Raw genomic sequence first — 19,610 nt, 5'->3', positions numbered from 1 at the left:
CCACATAAGTTAATTATGTGGTTGGCACATAATTAAGGTAATTCGACATACCAATCATGCATTTAATTCATGGATTGAATGTTGCCTTGATGACTATGATCCATGGTGATTTTTCTTGATGGAGTTGGTATGAAGGACTACCAAGATCTTAGAAGACAAATTATCAATGACTTTTCATAAGTTGAAATTTGGTCTATTAAACATCAGAAAATATGGATATGGTTAAGCTTCCTAATTTAATTAGGAAAAGCTGTTTCTTTTGAAACAAAAATGACAAGGTGTCTTAAGTTCCAAAGGAATTGCAACTCTTGGAAAAGCATATAAGTTTTAAAATATCAAGTGGGAGATTCAAATATAAATATGGCAGTCTTCGTCATAAATCTGATGATGAAGTAAAACGGCACCTCGCGTTGGCCATGGGCCTTGCTCCCTACAAAGAGTGTCGCTTTACCTCAGGGATTATGATTTCCAAAAGGATATAGGAGACATGTTTTTTTTTTGTAAACGACCAAACCAATGTGGAGTTAATCAATTGGACAGTCAAATCTAAATTGACGGTGATACACGTGACTGGTCTAAAATATTAATTTTTCAAAGGAGCTATGTTGTCTTGAGATTAGAGACTGCAAAACACGGCTGTCTATTAATGGGGTAATAACATTAAGGGTTAAATACTCTTTTGCCCCATGTGGTTTAACAACTTTATTTTTTGCCCCCACGGTTTTGTTTTGTATCACAGATGGTACCTCAATAATGGTTAAAGACGGAGATGGTACCTCTATCTAAGTTCTGTCTAAAATTTGACGAAAAGCCACGTCAGTGTCCCTAAAAACGCGACACGTGTCCATATATGTAATTAAAAATTAAAAAATAAAAATGATAAAAAACCCTTAACAAAAAAAAAAAAAAGGGTGGCTGGGCACCCTTAGTGGCTTTGCCGCTCTAGCCACCCCGGCCCGTTTGGGGGGGGGGGGGGGGGGGGGGGGGCAAACCACCACCAAAGGCGAAACCTAATTTTTTTTTTTCATTGGCCTTTTGGGGGTGGTTCAGCCACCCCAGATCGACCGGTCTGGGGTAGCCGAAACCACTCCAGGCCAAACGAGGGTGGCTGAGCCACCCCCAACAACCTTGGGGGTGATTTCGGCCCCCCCAAATCGGCCGGGGTGGCTGGAGTCACCTCCATGGTGGTGGCCGGCCACCCCTTTTTTTTATTATTATTATTTTTTTTATATAAAGAAGAATTAAAGGATTTTTAATCATTTTAATTATTATTTTTTTAATTAGTTATATGGACACATGTTGAGTTTTTAGGGGTGCGGACATGATTTTCCGTCAAATTTTGGACGGGAGTTAAACGGAGGTACCATCTGTGATACAAAATAAAACCGAGGGGGTAAAAAATAAAGTTGTTAAACCACAGGGAGCTTAAGGGTATTTAACCCTAACATTAATGATGAGATGTCAGTCTCGCCTAAGTCTTGGTAATTAAGATACCTCGCCTTGGCCAGGGGCCCTGCTCCTTATGGAGGGTGTTCTTAATTATAAGATTAGGCAAACGAAGCTTTTAAAATATTATATGTTTTTTTGATTGGGGTTACATATTTTATTTATTGCTTAAATATATGCTTAATATATGATCAATTTTAAAATATTTTTGTCAGAACTAGAATGTCTTCATTTTGCCTATTATTATTGATTTGACTGAACCAAGTTACGTAGTCTAGAAACGTAACTTGGATAAAGTGCTCAAGGCTGAAAGAAACACATGTGAGTTGTTTTAGCCGTATCCAAATATTCCAGTTTTGGAGGTAGCTCAAAATGACAAGCAACAATATACTAGTTGGCTAAGATCAAATAGAGATGACACAATGTTACATGTTGACTACTATGTCAAATGTACCCCTACAAGAGATGTAGGAGATCTCACTAATTTCAGAATCCTTGGGATGTCTAAAAGAGATGTTTGGTAAAACTTAAGTTGCATTTGGTTGCAAGAAAATTGAAGTTGTTGGATGATGAGAACTTTGTTGAAAAACAAATATGGCTGATGGAATTCCAGTAATAGAAAATTACATTGGAGGTGTTGGGTGCTGAGATTGATGAGAATCTCATCTAGATTTAATTCTACACTCTTTGCATAATTCTTTCAATTAGTTAGGGCTAAATGTGTTGATGAACACACATTAGCAAAACTGATGAATGATTTGATCGCAGCAGAAAGCATCCTAAAGTCCATAGTCACTATTAATGTTGTTCATACTTCTACTTCTAAGCCGAAAGGCTGCAGGAAGAAGAAAAATCCTACCAAAGCATGTTGGCAAGGTTAAATGCCAAGTGAGTAAAATTGGAAAGAATCAAAGGTTGAACCAAGTGGAAAGTACTCCCACTATGGTGATAGAGAGCATTGGAAAAGAAACTACACCAAGTTTCTAGCATGCAATAATGAAGGTAATCTTCCTACTTAGTTGAAACATGTTTAGTGGAGAATCCCACAGATTCTTGGTGTGTGGATACAGGATCCACTAATCATAACTGCAATGTAACGCCCAAGAAAATAATTAAGTTTATTATTAATAACCTCATAGTAATCTGAATTAATTAATGGAATAAATTGCACATGAGATGATTTATAATAATAATAATAATAATGACTTTATCATAATTGAAATATAAACAAGATTGGTTAATAATAATGATAATATTTGTATGATAATAATATAATAACAATATCATTTAATAATGATATATTTATGTAATATAAGTTTTAGTGATAAAAAGATTAACTAATAATAATGTTAGTGTGACAATTGATCAATAAATAGGTTAATGGTATTAGAATAATATAGTGTAATAAATAATTCATGGTAATGGTAGAAGGTAGTTAGAATAAGTAAAAGTAGTGTGGGGGATTATAGAGGACAATAATGATAGATTTAATATGAGGTGGGGTAATAGAGAAATTTATAAAAGGTGGGTCTTTTAAATGAAAGGGAATCTCACCCCTTGCCACGTGTCATGCTATGGTTGGATGGGAGAAGATAACATCTCCTCCCTTCTCCCAATTGCACGTGCAGCCCCCTTTCCCCATTCTTTCTTTCCTTTCTTTCTCTTCCCCCTATTACTTCTCTTCTCTTCTCACCAAAACACACACACGCACTGTGAGAGGGAGAGAGCTCCAAAGATTGAGAGAGAGAGCTGGCCGAAAAGAAAAGAAGAAGAAGAAGAAAAGAGAAAGAAGAAGAAGGTGATGAAACCCAAGGGGATTCCAGCCATAGGGTTAGTGAGGTGTGTTGCGGTTGAATCAAGAGTTCACCGAAGGGTACTCAAATGAACAAGGTAAGTATTTTACATACTGGGCAAAAAGGATACTATTTTTAAAGTATAAAAGATGTTTTGGATGAATGATTGATTTATGGTGTTTTGTTATACTATGACCATTTAATGATGTTTCATGAGATGCTTTGGATGAATGGATGATGCAATGTTTCTATGAGCTTTTGTGGGTTTGCAAGATAATGTGATGATTATGTTATTATGAGCATTTTGATGGTTCGCATGGTTTATGACATGATTTTATGATTTTTATGATATGAGTTATGATAATATATGAGTTCAAGGTTTTGTTAACATAAGCATGAACATGGCATGAGCAATGAAATGAAATGGGGTGAACCGATAGTGATGACAAGTCTCCTACCATAGAACTGGCCCACGCATAACGGAAATGGGGTTCAACTTCGGTGGCGATTGAGTATGGTCTCACTACTGTAGAGTTGGCCTATGCATAGCTTATGATTGTATAATGATGATGATATGAGGAGATGATGTTATATGTATATGTATGGATGGTATGAGGAGATGATGATGATATGAGAAGATGATGTTATATATATAATGATGATGATATGAATGAATGTTATGGTGATGATGATGATTTATGATGCCTTCATATGATGATTTTTATGCTAGACGTATCAGTATGCATATGTGACTGGTATGGGACAGACACATATGTATACCATTATGGCTAGATGATGCATGATGACTTTCTTTATGTTTTATTGTTAAGCTATATAACATGTAAGTGTGAATAAAGTTAGATAGTTTATTTTGGATAAAACTTGTGAGTTCTATACTGCTGAGCGTCTTTATTTTTATGGAGATGGCGGGCTCATAATTCCTCCTGTATCATGGGTGGTGCTGATTCCCGTGGTGTAGACGAGGTTGTTAATTGTTGTGCAAATTATAATTACTCGCAAGTGCACGAGTCATGTGTAGTACAAATTATGCAAGTGCGAGGTCGATCCCACAAGGAATTGTGTTCTTGAAAGCAATTTTAAATCTAAATTAATTGAACCCTAACTTAGTTCCAAATTTTGAAAGATTATTGTTTGAATGACAAATCAAAAGCATAAGCAATTTAATTTGAATGTAATCTAATGACGAAACACTAAGGTTTCAGAATCCACACTCACAAATTCATAGCAACATAATTCCATGATCTATAATATTTCCCAAAGTTCTTACATATAAAACTTAGATTTGTTTTACTATTGCATCAAAGGATTAATCAAAACATCCCGTGTATCCATATAGAACCCAAGTCACAAAAGAAATCCAATAAATAATTAATCATTAACTGTATCCGTAAATCACAAGAAAATATACAATTTTTATCAAAATATCAATTGTATCTAGAGTATAAATCACAAGGGAAATCCAATTTTTAACAAAGAAAACCAAGCAATCAATTGTGTTAAATAATCTAAAATCATCAAGTGTATCCTTGAATCACAAAAGATATCAAAGAATTATTCAATCTAATTGAGTTAAAGTAAAACAATAGGGCAATTAAATCATTAAATTGGGAAACATTACATACATGGAATGGTGTGCTAATCATAAGTGAGGCTTCATCTTCAACCTTAGTTGAAGGTTTAGCCTCTCTTGTTATTGAAAGACAAAACAAAATTAATTGAATTCATAATAGAAAATTGAGTACTTACAAATATGGAATCACAAAGTTGAGATCAAAAAGCTAGGAAACCCTAAAACTCTTTTCTTTCTCCTCTGAAATCTCGAAATCCGCATCCTCCTTAAACTAAACTGATAATTATCTATGTATAGATCTAACATCAGGGTTTTACAAGTTGAAATTGGATAAAACTATTGCCAGATCGGACAAGTGCCCTCGATCGCACACTTAGTGCGCTCGAGCGCACTCGAGCATCAATTCTCCTATGCGGCGCACACATGCGCGCGCGATGAGCTTTGGATTGTGCGCATATGCGCTTGATTGTAGGGCACGGGGCTCGACCGCAGTGCGCTCAATCATAGCATCCTGCGCTCTATCGCAGGTCCGTTAGCTGCTTCTCCAAAGTGTGCAATTTTCATATAAATCTCGCAGCTTTCCCATAGCATCCTACAAAACACTAAAGACACAAAACTAACCCTGAATATCAGATAATTGCACAGCTAAAGGAATAGCAAAAGTAAATTAAAGGGTCTAAATATGCAATATTTGGCACATATCAAACACCCCCAAACTTAACTTTTGCTAGTCCCTTAGCGAAAAAAAAAAATGAAAGCAGAACAAAACAAAACATAAATCTTCTTTCGCGGGAGAGACGGTTGCATTTAGAATATGCAACAAGCCTTTTAAACCCCTAGGCATCCTTAGAGGATGAGTGAAGTCTCGTGAAGGCTTAACATGAATGATACCCACAAACATTGTAGCACTATGTTGTTAATCAAGAAATGATTTTCACATAAACCACGGTTCTTATTCATGAGCAAACTTAAAAAGACAAACACCGTCATCACAGTCAAAAGAAAATCCAAAATCAATTCACTCATAAATAGATAATTGAGACCTCAGATGTTCTGAAAAGTGCAAAGTGTAATTAGCATATAAACATGAAGCTTTCAGCTTAAACTCAAGACAAATTCCATGAAATTTGTAAGAAACCCTAACAGATGAAACAACCAAGGCAAGATATGCAATTTTTTTTTTTAACAGGCACTGCAATGTCTAACTCCCTTAAGCTTTCTAATTGATCTATGTAACAAGTGTTAGGCCAATGACTCCCAAGCCAAATGGCTTTAGGGCAATAGATGTAGAACATCCCTAAGGGCTTATTAACTCAATTCAAAAAGGCTACAGAGCCAAACTAGTCATACCATCAATCAACTTAAATTTCACACCTTTTGATGCGAACACTCAACGCTTAATGAGGCAAGAGGTCCGGTTACTCAGCGGAAAACTCAAAATGATGATTCTTCTCTTTTTTCCTTTTTCCATTTTTGTTTTAATCTTGCAAGCCAGGGTTATTTATCAATAAGTCATCAAACAAATCCCGAAAGAAACATGCTTAAGCTCAAATATCATACTTCCCAGAAGACATGCTAATGTGCTCATAAAAATTTATCTCAAAACAAATTAAATCTCTTTTACCCAAAAATATGTCAAAGGACTCAGACTCCTAATGACATAATGATGTGTTCAACCCTTTAAGCACGCCAATGAAATGCAAACCACAGTCACAGTTTAACTTATACTTGGCAACAACATAGCACAATTTTTTTTTTCTTTCTATAAAACTACACAAATAAGAACAACAATAAACAGACAAAGTGTTTTTCCATACCCCCAAACTTGAATTACACATTATCCTCAATGTGGGTAGAAATACAACACCAAGAGGTGTAGGGAACTAGAGTGAGCAAAGAGACAACCCCTAAACTTACTCGCGAAAACACCCGTCCTGAAAAACATAAAAATAAACAAAACAAAAACATATGACTAAAAATAAAAGGAAAGAGGGGTGCCTCCCATAAGCGCTAAGTTTATAATCTTCAGCCAAACTTTTCACCCCCGATGATTAAGTAGACGACGTAGGATCTTCCAGGGGCAATTCCTCAATCTCCGGAATCTCCAGTTCCAAGAACGGCTTCAACCGCTGACCATTGAACCTTGAGAGTACTTACATTCTTGGGATCCTCGATCTCGATGGCTCCATGAGTAGAAACGGCACGCACTATGAATGGTCTAGTACATCAGGATTTGAGCTTCCCTAGAAATAGATCCAGACGTGAGTTGTAAAGGAGGACTTTATGACGAACTTCAAACGATCTTCTTAAAATGTTTTGGTCATGAGTCTTCTTTATCTGAGCTTTGTACCGCTTGGCACAGTCGTAGGCATTATTCCTCAATTTTTTTTTTTAAATTCATCAAGCTACAGCTTCCTTTGATTGCCAGCCTTGGTGAGATTGAAATTCAGCTGCTTGACAGCCCAATAAGCTTAGTGCTCCAATTCCACAAGAAGGTGGCAAGCCTTGCCATACACGAGTCGGTAGGGAAACATGCCAATTAGAGTCTTGAATGCAGTCCGGTATGCCCAAAAAAGCATCATTGAGTCGAAGAGACCAATCCTTCCTTGTCGGGTTCACCGTCTTCTCTAATTTCCTTTTGATTTCTCTGTTGGATATTTCAACTTGCCCACTTGTCTGAGGATGGTAGGGAGTTGCAACTTTATGAGTGATGCCATATTACTTCATGAGTTGCTCAAAAAATCGGTTGCAGAATTGCTTCCCTCCATCACTGATGATGGCACGTGGTGTCCCGAACCGTTCAAACACATTTTCCTTCAGAAATTGCAACACGACTCTATGATCATTAGTCTTGCATGCAATGGCCTCCACCCACTTGGAAACGTAATCCACCACCACAAGGATGAAGAGCTACCCATAAGAATTAGGAAAGGGCCCCCATGAAATCAATGCCCCAAACATCAAACAGCTCCACAATAAGGATCGGGTTCAGCGGCATCATATTCCTTCTTCCAATGCTCCCAAACTTCTGGCATCTATCACAGGCTGAACAGTAGGCATGGACATCACGAAAAATTAGGGCCAATAAAATCCACTTTGAAGAATCTTCGCTGCGGTCTTTTTAGAATTGAAGTGGCGTCCAGGTGCATGATCATGGCAACAAGAGAAGACATTTTGCTGGTCAGTTTCAGGAATGCATCTCCTTATAATATGATCTGGGCATTATTTGAACAGGTAAGGATCATCCCAAAAGAAGTACTTTGCCCCAGCCAAGAATTTTGATTTGTCTTGCCTAGTCCAATGTTATGGCATCTGGGCAGTGACGAGGTAGTTCACAATGTTTGCGAAGCACGGTGTAGGAGTCTGAGAGATATGCATAAGTTGTTCATCAAGGAACGTCTCAGCAATAGGCACAACATCTTCATTGAAGTCCACAACCAGCCTAGATAAGTGGTCAGCTATCACATTCTCGATACCTTTCTTGTCTCGAATTTCAATATCAAACTCTTGCAGCAACAAAATCCACCGGATGAGATGAGATTTAGCATATTTCTTTGACAAGAGGTACTTCAGAGCAGCATGATCCAAGTAGACTAAGACTTTAGACCCTAGCAAGTAGGATCTAAACTTATCCAGAGCAAACACTACAGCCAACGACTCCTTTTCAGTGGTGGAGTAATTGAGTTGTGCATCATTCATAGTCTTGCTCTTGCTTGCATAGTATATGACATGCAGAAGCGTCTCCACTCTTTGCCCCAAAACGGCTCCCACGGCATAGTCAAAAGCATCAGATATTATCTCAAACGACACTCCCCAATTAGGTGGCTGAATGATTGGTGTAGAAGTTAAGGTCTTCTTTAGAATCTCAAAGGTTGTCTGGCACTTGTCATTAAAACCAAAAGGAACATCTTTTGCCAGAAAGTTACATAAGGGTCTTGGTATCTTGCTGAAGTCCTTGATGAATCTTCAGTAGAACCCAGCATGTCCTAGAAATGACTGAATCTCTTTTACTATCCACAGGGGCAAAAGGTTGGAAATCAGATTGACCTTGGCCTTGTCAATCTCAATACCTTTGTTGGAAATACTATGCCCCAAAACAATCCCTTGTGTTACTATGAAGTGGCATTATTCCCAATTCAAAACCAAATTCTTCTCCTTACACCGTTCCAACACCAAGGTGAGATGATGCAGACACTCCTCAAATGACGAACCAAAGACTGAGAAATCATCCTTGAAGATCTCTAGGTGACTTTCAACCATATCTGAAAAGATGTTGATCATGCACCGCTCAAAAGTTGCATTACACAATCCAAACGACATACAACGATAGGCAAACGTACCAAAAGGACAAGTGAAAGTAGTATTCTCTTGGTCTTCGGGGTCCAGCGGAATTTGGTTGTAGTAGCCATCAAGGAAATAGTAGTAATCATGGCCAGCCAATATCTCCAACATCTGATCGATGAAAGGAAGAGGAATGTGGTCTTTTCTTGTCATGGCATTAAGTTTCCTGCAGTCAATGCACACTCTCTATCCCGATTGAACACGAGTTGGGACCAACTCATTATCCTTGTTCTTGATCACCGTAATCCCTGCCTTCTTCAGCACCATATGAATGGGACTTACCCATTTTTTGTCAGAGATCGGGTATATGATTCCCGCATCCAGAAGTTTAATTACCTCAGCTCAAACTACCTCTTGCATGGCTGGATTCAATCGTCTCTGTGGCTCGCGAGAGGTTTTAGCATTTTCTTCCAAGTGAATCTTATGCATTACTACTGCAGGGATGATTCCTTTTATGTCTTCAATTGACCACCCGATTGCTTCTTTATGCTTTCTCAAGACTTCTAGCAACTTCTGTTCTTGATCATTATCCAGGTCAGCAGCAATGATCACTGGCAGAGATTCCACAGGATCCAGATACTTGTACTTCGGGGTCTCTGGTAGAGGCTTCAACTCTCGCTTGACAAGCTCAGCTACTAATGAAGATGGATCAGAGGATGATGTCTAAGTGATTTCTTCAGTCTCAGTCTGTATCTCAGGAGTTGAGTCCAACAAGGCGTCAACTTGTTCCAATAGTGTATCCAAGTCCAAGTCACCTCCCAGTGCAATCAGGCATTCTCCTAAGGAGTCTTTAACATTCGGTTCATAACAATCTTCTCCACTATCTCCTTAATCAAGCATGTGCTTCTAACCTCTTCATACTCAAATGGCTGCCTGCTGATATCAAAGATGTTCAGCTCTACTGTCATGTTCCCAAAAAATGTCTTAATGACTCCAGTTCTACAATTGATTAAGGCATTAGTTGTAGCTAAAAAGGGACGCCCTAATATGATTGGAACTTGAATCTCCGCATTTACCACCGGTTCTGTATCTAAGACGATGAAGTCCACAGGGTAGTAGAATTTATCAACTTTAATTAGAAGGTTTTCAATGATTCCCTTTGGGACCTTCACAGATCTGTCAGCCAACTGAAGTGTAATTGAAGTGGATTTCAGCTCTCCCAATCCTAGCTAAACATATACTGAATATGGCAGGAGATTTATACTAGCCCCCAAATCCAATAGAGCTTTTTCAACTTTGCTGTCTCCAATCTTGCACGCTATGGTAGGACATCCAAGGTCCTTATACTTGACAGGCATCTTGTATTGCAAAATAGAGCTGACTTGCTCAGTCAGGAAAGCTTTCTTGGGGACATTCATCTTCATCTTAATGGTGACCAAATCCTTAAGAAATTTGGCATAAGAAGGCACTTGCTGGATGGCATCTAAGAATGGAATGTTGATTTGCACTTGCTTGAACACTTCCAAAATGTCATCGAACTTCGATCCTTTCTTTGGCACCATCAGTGTCTCTCGATACGGAGCTTTGGGAACATACTTTCTAGGATGATCCTCAGCACTTGGAAAGGCAGTGTTTGATCCAGCATCTCCTGCAGGCTTGTCCTGGCTTTCCTTCTCTTTTGCAGCCTTAGTGGCCTCTTCAGGCATGACCACTTGATTATCTACTTGTTTTCCTGACCTCAAAGTGGTGATGGCTTGGACATGCTCCTGACCATGAGTAAAGGCGGAGGAACTCCCAATAACAAATTGCCCGTTTGGGTTAGGCACAGGTTGACTTGGGAACTTTCCTCTTTCTCTTTCCCCCACTTGATTGGCTAGCTAGCCAACTTATCCTTCTACCTTGATCATGGCCTGCTTAAGTTCTTGTATGTCTCTGCTATTGCCCTTGGAGGAGTTCTTCAGCTCTTGTATAGCTTGGGAGTTGGAATTCTTGAGCTCTCGTATAGCTTGATTATTGCTCAAGTTAGTATTCTTCAACTCTTGCTTCATCTCATGCATGTTCTTATCAGTTGATTGCATGAATGCTTTCATCATGTCTTCCAATGATGGCTGTGGTGCAGGTTGTGGCACTTGATTAGATGGTCGAAACTGATTCTGAGCTTATGAGGTACCTCCCTGGTCAAGTGGTTGATTCTGCTTCCAAGAGAAATTGGGGTGATTCCACCACTCTAGATTGTAAGTCTCAGAAAATGGTCCATTTGTGGGTTTTCTGTACTCATTGAAAGCATTGACTTGCTCAGCCGTGTACTTTGTTGACAGAGTTGGGCAGTTTTGAGTGAAGTGCATTGGACTGGCATATAACAAGCGTACGTCAGCTTGGTATGTATCTACTGCATTCACTGGTTTGTTTAGGACCATAGTATCAAACTGACGCCTGAGAACCTTGAATTCCTCCCTTTTGTCAGCATCGTTCTTCACCTCATAGACGCCTCCTGTCTTGGGAGCGGGAGGTTGTCGATCCCAACTATTTTGAAAATCCCATTGTTATGCTCGTTCAGACATTTCATCCAAAGTTTTATAAGCTTCATCCCCCGTAAGACTTAAGAATTCTCTACCATTCATAGTCTCAAGCAAGTTTCACTCACTTGGCGTCAATCCCCTGTAGAAAAATTGAACAATCATCTCATTCTCAAACCCATGGGGTGGGCATTTCATAGTAAGCTCTTTAAACTTCTCCTAGCTATATGTGAATCTCTCCCCCTCTTTCTGTCTAAAATTGATAATCTATAGACTTAGATTATTGATTTTGGAAATTGGGAAGAATTTGTGGTAAAACTTGCTCTGCAGCATTTCCCAAGAGGTGATAGATCTAGGTCTGTTGTTGAGTAGCCAAGGTTTCGCCTTATTATGTAGGGAAAGAGGAAATAGCCGAAGGCGTAGCGATTCTGCCTGGACATTTTGCGTATTAACAAACTTACACACTTCCAAGAAGGACCTCACATGAACGTATGGATCTTCGTTCTCTAACCCTCTAAATGCCGGAAGGGAATTGATCACACTCAGCTTCAACTCGAAGCGAGTGGCATTAGTAGCTAGCAGCACTATTCATGACAGTATGTTGGTAGTAGTGGGTACCAACAGCTCCCTAAGGGATCTGGGTTGATTTCATTCTCCCATCTTAACAGACTTTTCCGAATCAGACTCGAAACTTTAAGAATTGGTGGGTGAGTTTGGTGGCTGTCTTAGATTTTCTCTCGCCATTCTTTCAATCTCGGGATCAATAGTACTTAACTCCAGATGTAAAGATCTATGACCGAACATGCAAATAGGATTTAAAAAACTAGCAAACTAAAAAAAAAAAAAAACTAAGAGCTGAACTGAATTAAACTAAATTAAATTATACTAAATGAACTAAACACATTTGCAAACAGAAACTAAAAACTCACGAAAAAGGACCAAAAAAATTGGCTAAAATCTACAGAACTGCTGCAGTTGCTACCTTTGCTGTGAGTGCGCTCGATCGTGCTGATGTGCACTCGATCGCACTTGAATGAAGTTGCGGCAGATAATGAGCACAGGTGTGCTTGAGCTTGCTGTCTAGGCCGCCAGTGCACTTGATCGTAGCTTGGCTGCGATCGATCGCACTGGCAGGAGCATGCGGAAGGTGGTTGCCGCAGAACTGTAAAACAAACAAGAAAAATCTTTTTTATTTTATTTTATTAGTAATAGGAATAAAACAAAATAAATTGCAGAAAAATAAAATCCTAATTATAAATTGGTTTAAAAAATTTAGAAATAAATTAGTTTAAAAAATTAAACAATTCCCCAGCAAAGGCCCCAAAAACTTGTTGTGCAAATTATAATTACTCGCAAGTGCACGAGTCGTGTGTAGTACAGATTATGCAAGTGCGAGGTCGATCCCATATGGAATTGTGTTCTTGAAAGGAATTTTAAATCTAAATTAATTGAACCCTAACCTAGTTCCAAATTTTGAAAGATTATTGTTTGAATGAAAAATCAAAAGCATAAGCAATTTAATCTGAATGTAATCTAATGACGAAACACAAATTCATAGCAACATAACTCCACGATCTATAATATTTCCCAAAGTTCTCACATATAAAACTTAGATTGGTTTTACTATTGCATCAAAGAATTAATCAAAACATCTCGTGTATCCATACATAACCTAAATCATAAAAGAAATCCAATAAATAATTAAATCATTAATTGTATCCATAAATCACAAGAAAATATCCAATTTTTATCAAAATATCAATTGTATCCGGAGTATAAATCACAAGGGAAATCCAATTTTTAACAAAGGAAACCAAGCAATCAATTGTATTGAATAACCTTAAATCATCAAGTGTATCATTGAATCAAAAAAGATATCCAAGAATTATTCAATCCAATTGAGTTAAAGTAAAACAATAGGGCAATTAAATCATTAAATTGAGAAAAATTATATACATGGAATGATGTGCTAATCATAAGTGAGGTTTCATCTTCTCCTTAGTTGAAGGTTTAGCCTCTCATGTTATTGAAAGAGACAACAAAATTAATTGAATTCATAATGGAAAATTGAGTACTTACAAATATGGAATCACAAAGTTGAGATCCAAAAGCTAGGAAACCCTAAAACTCTCTTCTTTCTCCTCTAAAATCTCAAAATTCGCAGCCTCCCTAAACTAAACTAATAATTATCTATTTATAGACCTAAAACTAGGGTTTTACAAGTTGAAATCGGATAAAACTATTGCCAGATCGGACAGGTGCGCTCGATCGCACACTTAGTGAGCTCAAGCGCACTCGAGCATCAATTCTACTATGCGGTGCACACATGCACGCATAATGAGATTTGGATTGTGCGCGTATGCGCTTGATCGTAGGGCGCGGGGCTCGATCATTGTGCACTCGATTGTAGCATCTTGCGCTCGATCGCAAGTCCGTTGGCTGCTTCTCCAAAGTGTGCAATTTTCATATAAATCCCGCAGCTTTCCCATAGCAACCTACAAAATACTAAAGACACAAACAAAACTAACCCAGAATATCAGATTATAACACAGCTAAAGGAATAACGAAAGTAAATTAAAGGGTCCAAATATGCAATATTTGGCACATATCATTAATGTTGATGCAGGTACAGAGAAGGTAGGTGAGGATTCTGTTGCCATGTATTTGGGGCACAATGTCTAGGGCCTAGATGCGTCGGAGGTTTATTTTGTTGGACTAGATGTTAGTTCTCTTCGGTAGAGCATTTATGTATATGCTTAGATGTTGGTATTTTGCTTATGGCTCATGTCACATTTGACACTTTTGTATAGCCATAATTTTGTATGTAAGCTTTATTCACATAGATGTATTTGTTAATACTAATGTGCTATGTTATGTCTAATGTAATTTATATTCCACTGCAAAGATATAAACTTTGATTAATCATGGATAATGCATATAGCTTTGTGAGGCATATAGCACGGGTTCATGGCATATTGCGGTATTACCATGCCACTGTGACCATCCGCTTTGTTGTGGGATATTGGCGTTTAAAAAGAAAAATTTTTAGTCACTCCTTGCATAATTCTTTCAATTAGTTAGGGCTAAATGTGGTGATGAACACACATTAGCAAAACTGGTGAATGAGTTGATCGCAGCGGAAAGCATCCTAAAGTCCATAGGCACTATTAATATTGCTCATACTTCTACTTCTAAGCCGAAAGGCTGCAGGAAGAAGAAAAATCCTACCGAAGCATGTTGGCAAGGTTAAATGCCAAGTGAGTAAATTGGAAAGAATAAAAGGTTGAATCAAGTGGAAAGTACTCCCACTGTGGTGATAGAGAGCATTGGAAAAGAAACTGCACCAAGTTTCTAGCCTGCAATAATGAAGGTAATCTTCCTACTTAGTTGAAACATGTTTAGTGGAGAATCCCACAGATTCCTGGTGTGTGGATTTAGGATCCACTAATCTTAACTGCAATCCAGTGTAGGGGTTCTAGGTAACCAGAAACTAAGAGGAGAGATGTACCTAGGCACTAGGAGTTGGACAAGGGTTCCGGTCCACTCCAATAGAGTTGTTGAACTTTATAAAAAAAGAGTTCATTAGATTGTCTTAGAGATGGTTGGTTAATAATGACTCTTGATTTATAATTTGTTAACGATTCTATTTTAGAATCTATTCATAATACATTACTATTAAAAGAAATATTCCTTCAACTAATAAAGCATACTTTTGTTTGGAATTGAATTACTCATGATATGAGTAATTCATCATGAGGATGATGATTATTCAAGGTATACTTCCTCAGGATGTCAAAGACCATTAGTCAGAAGCAGGGATTGTATCCTAGTTGATAGCATCGGGTACTCCACAGCAGAAAGGTATGTCAACAGAAGGAATTGAATACTCTTAAAATGGTAAGAGCTATGATGAGGTAAACTACTTTGCCTATGTCATTTTGGGATATAAAAATATACTTGCTTAAATTGGATCCAGTTAATTATACTCCATGATACCCGCTGGATTAGAACCTACTAATAATACATTACCAATAATATATATATATATATTCCTTCAACTAATAAAGCATACTTTTGGCGTCTACATCTTGGACACAATAACTCAAAGAGTATTTAAAGACTGGTTAATGATGGGCTTTCGAGTCCATGAAATTATCCTGTGACGTCCCACATTTCCTGGGCATGAAAAAGATGATGTGTTTATATGGAATATACTCTCTCTAAATGGTATAAGGCCTTTTGGGGGTAAACCCAATAATAAAACCTTGCGGGCTTGGCCCAAAGTGGACAATATCATACCACTTGGAGTAGAGGTGTTACATATGGTATCAAAGCCATAGCCCAGCCTGAGATGGGGGAGCGTGCACAAGCCCACGAGGGTCGCCAGCGAGGACGCTGGGTCATAAGAGTGGGTGATTGTGACATTCCACATTGCCTATGCATGGAAAAGATGATATGTTTATATGAAATATACTCTCTCTAAATGGTATGAGGCCTTTTGGGGGTAAACCCAATAATAAAACCGTACGGGCTTGGCCCAAAGCGGACAATATCATACCACTTGGAGCAAGGGTGTTGCATATCCAATCTATGAATAAAGTGCTGAGTATGCAAGGCTTGGCCCAAAGCATATTGATGTATGTGGTCCCATGAGTATCCTAGTTAGAAGAAGATATGAGTAATTCATCATGAGGATGATGATTATTCAAGGTATACTTCCTTGGGATGTCAAAGACCATTAGTTAGAAGCAGGGATTGTATCCCAGTTGATAGCACCAGGTACTCTCCAACAGAAAGGTGTGTCAACAGAAGGAATTGAATACTCTTAAAATGGTAAGAGCTATGATGAGGTAAACTACTTTGCCTATGTCATTGGGATATAAACAAACAATATACTTGCTTAAATTGGATCCTTTAATTCTACTCCAAGATACCCGCTGGATTGTGGTTGGGGTGAATCCCAACATAAGATGTATCCACATTTTGGGTTGAATGGAAAGATAAATAAGATGTGAAAGTTTACTAGGATTATTTTCTACCTCTAGCAACCAAATATTTCAAAATAAGAGACTAAGCCATTTCATCAAACACAAAAGATGCACAGTGGAAACAAATAGAACAACACAACCACAACACAAGATTTGTTTACGAAGTGGAAAACCCTTAAGCACCTCAAGGTAAAAACCATTGCGGGGCAGCCAAACCCAAGAAATCACTAAATGAAGATTCACAATTACAGAATAGATGATACTCACTCACTTGAGGACCTCTAAACTTAGTAAGAACAACAAGCTTCCTAGCATGTCTCCATCATGACCATCTTCAAGTAGTGACTTTCCTTACCGACCCTTCAGTAGACTTCCTTCACAAAGCATCCAAAGTAGAATTCTTTAAGTAGAAGAGCAAACAAGGCAACACGCCAATCAAGAGAAAATAGCAGCTCCAAGCTATACCACACCCCTTCTTGAATAAAACAACACCACCGAGACACAGCACTTGTGGAGAAATATTGATACTTCACTGAAAAGAGCTCACACAAAATATTTCCAAAGTATGAAGAATGAACAGTGACATAAATCCTTTTATAGTGAAACATTTCCGTCGTCACGTCTTAAAGGGACACTTTCTCGTTATGATGTGAAGGCCAAATTTGTAGATCATAAACAACCCATATCTTAATGAGAAAGAAGTCCCATCCTAACGTGAAGAACAAATGTCTCCTCTCCATCACTTGTCTCATCTTAATCCAGCCTCTGACGAGAAAACAATAGCTTCGGTTATGGTCTAGTTACATGTCTGGTTCTGACGAGGTTCCTGATGAGAAAATAGTAGCTTCAGCTTCATTCCCATCACATCCTCGTTTTGACGCAGCTCCTGACGAGAATACAGTGACTCCAGTTACATGTTCTGTCTTAACGCAGTTTCTGACGAAAAAATAGTAACTCCCCGTTACATGTCTTGTCTTGACGAGGCTTCTAACAAGAAAACAGAGACTTCTTCAACCAACCTCTAGAACCTAAAATCTTGATGTGCAAATATCGACCTAAATTAATAGGCGAATAAATGTATGTTTTAACTCGCAAGTGCACAAGATCAAAACAGTAGTATAAGGTGCAAGTACGAGATCATTCCTACGAGGATTACTAAAATTATGCTTACAATTAATTCCAAAAATAAAACAAGATAAAAGATTGATTTTTGATTTAATAGAGATAAAAGGGTAGGGCTTTGATATCCACAACAAATCATACTCAGATAATATAACAATATTCCAATGTTCCAATCATATCAAGATTAGTTAATGTTTGCCAACCTAAGGGCATGGATGTATACTCCTTAAGCTATAGATCCCCCTAAGCAACAAATTAGGCATGGGTGTATACTCTAAGTCTTTTCTTTCTCAATGGATTTAGCATGGGTGTCTACTAAGTTGTTCTTTAAGAAGACCACGAGCACAAGGCACCCGCGATCAAGCACCCAGCACAACAGGATCGATCGCAGACCTGCAATCGATCGCACACGGGTTGCGATCGAGCGCACTCGTGCGTGATGGGCAAGTCAGCCGCCAGCCTTGATATGGAAAGTGCAATTTCTAGGGTTTTGTAACTTAGTCCGAACTAGGGCTCAAACCCTACGATTTTTAGGGTTTCTAGAGTATTCCTAAGGCCTATAAATAGACCCTTAAACCTCTAGAATAGACACATAATTTCCAAGGGGAAGAATTGGAGGTCTTCAAGTTCAAGTTTCGGGCTTATTCTTTTCCTTTCTTTTTATTTTATGAAGATGTTTAACATCAAACTTATGTGTAACTAATTTATTTAGTAGGGCTAGATTGAAGCCCTAGTTATGTTTAGTTAATATTCAATATTGGCCCCTTTGTGATGATCATGTTATGATATTTAACTTGATTAATTCCTGCTTTCATGAATTCCTTATATATGTGTGCCTGATCAACATATGCATGTGGTATGGACTAGTTAGTTAAATCAATTTGGATGATCGAGTCCTGGGTTTAATAAAAGTAACAAAAGAAATCCACACCGGGTTCTTGGGTTAATCAACATGGGGAACTGGGAGTAGACACCCATACCTTAGGCCTCATGTGTTTGTCAATTTTCACAAATTCATGCTTTCTTAAAGAACAACTTAGGAGACACCCATGCTAAATCCTTTACGAAAGAAAAGAATTAGAGTAGACACCCATGCCTAATTCGTTGCTTAGGGAAATCAATAGCTTAAGGACTAGACACCCATACCCTTAAGTTGACAAACATTAAGTACACATGACATGATCAAAGCATTGGCATATTGTTCTATTATCTAAATATAATTAGTGGTGGATATCAAAGCCCTACCTTTTTATCATTATCAAATCAAAATTCAATCTTTGTTTTGTTTTACTTTTGGAATTTATTTTAAGAAAAATGTAGCAATCCTTGTGGGAATGACCTCGTACTTGCATCATATACTGCTATGTTGACCTCGTGCACTTGCGGGTAAAACATACAATTATTTGCCTATTAATTTAGGTAGATATTTGTAACAACAAGTTTTTGGCGCCGTTGCCAGGATTGTTTGATTTTGTTTAGAATTTTTTTTTTCTATTAATTTATTTTTGTTTTAAATTTTTCTGTTTTTATAGTCTTTTTCGCAGTTCCTGTTCTGCCTCTGGAGATGCGCTCGAGTGCCCAACCAGGGCGATCAAGCGCACCTCACGGTGCAATCAATCGCACATCCAGAGAGCAGCACAGTTACTGCACTAATTATAGATCTGGTTTTTTTTTTTTTTCTTTTATTTCATGCAGGGTCAGTTGAGTCTGCATCTTCGTAAGTTTTATTTTTAGTTTTGTTTTTAGCAATCCTTGTGGAAATGACCCCGTACTTGCATCATATACTGCAATGTTGACCTCGTGCACTTGCGGGTAAAACATACAATTATTTGCCTATTAATTTAGGTAGATATTTGTAACAACAAGTTTTTGG

The sequence above is a fragment of the Corylus avellana genome, chromosome 6 (genome assembly GCF_965113065.1).
Source record: "Corylus avellana chromosome 6, dhCorAvel1.hap1.2, whole genome shotgun sequence".
Taxonomy (NCBI): Eukaryota; Viridiplantae; Streptophyta; class Magnoliopsida; order Fagales; family Betulaceae; genus Corylus; species Corylus avellana.
This window is presented reverse-complemented; position numbering follows the sequence as displayed.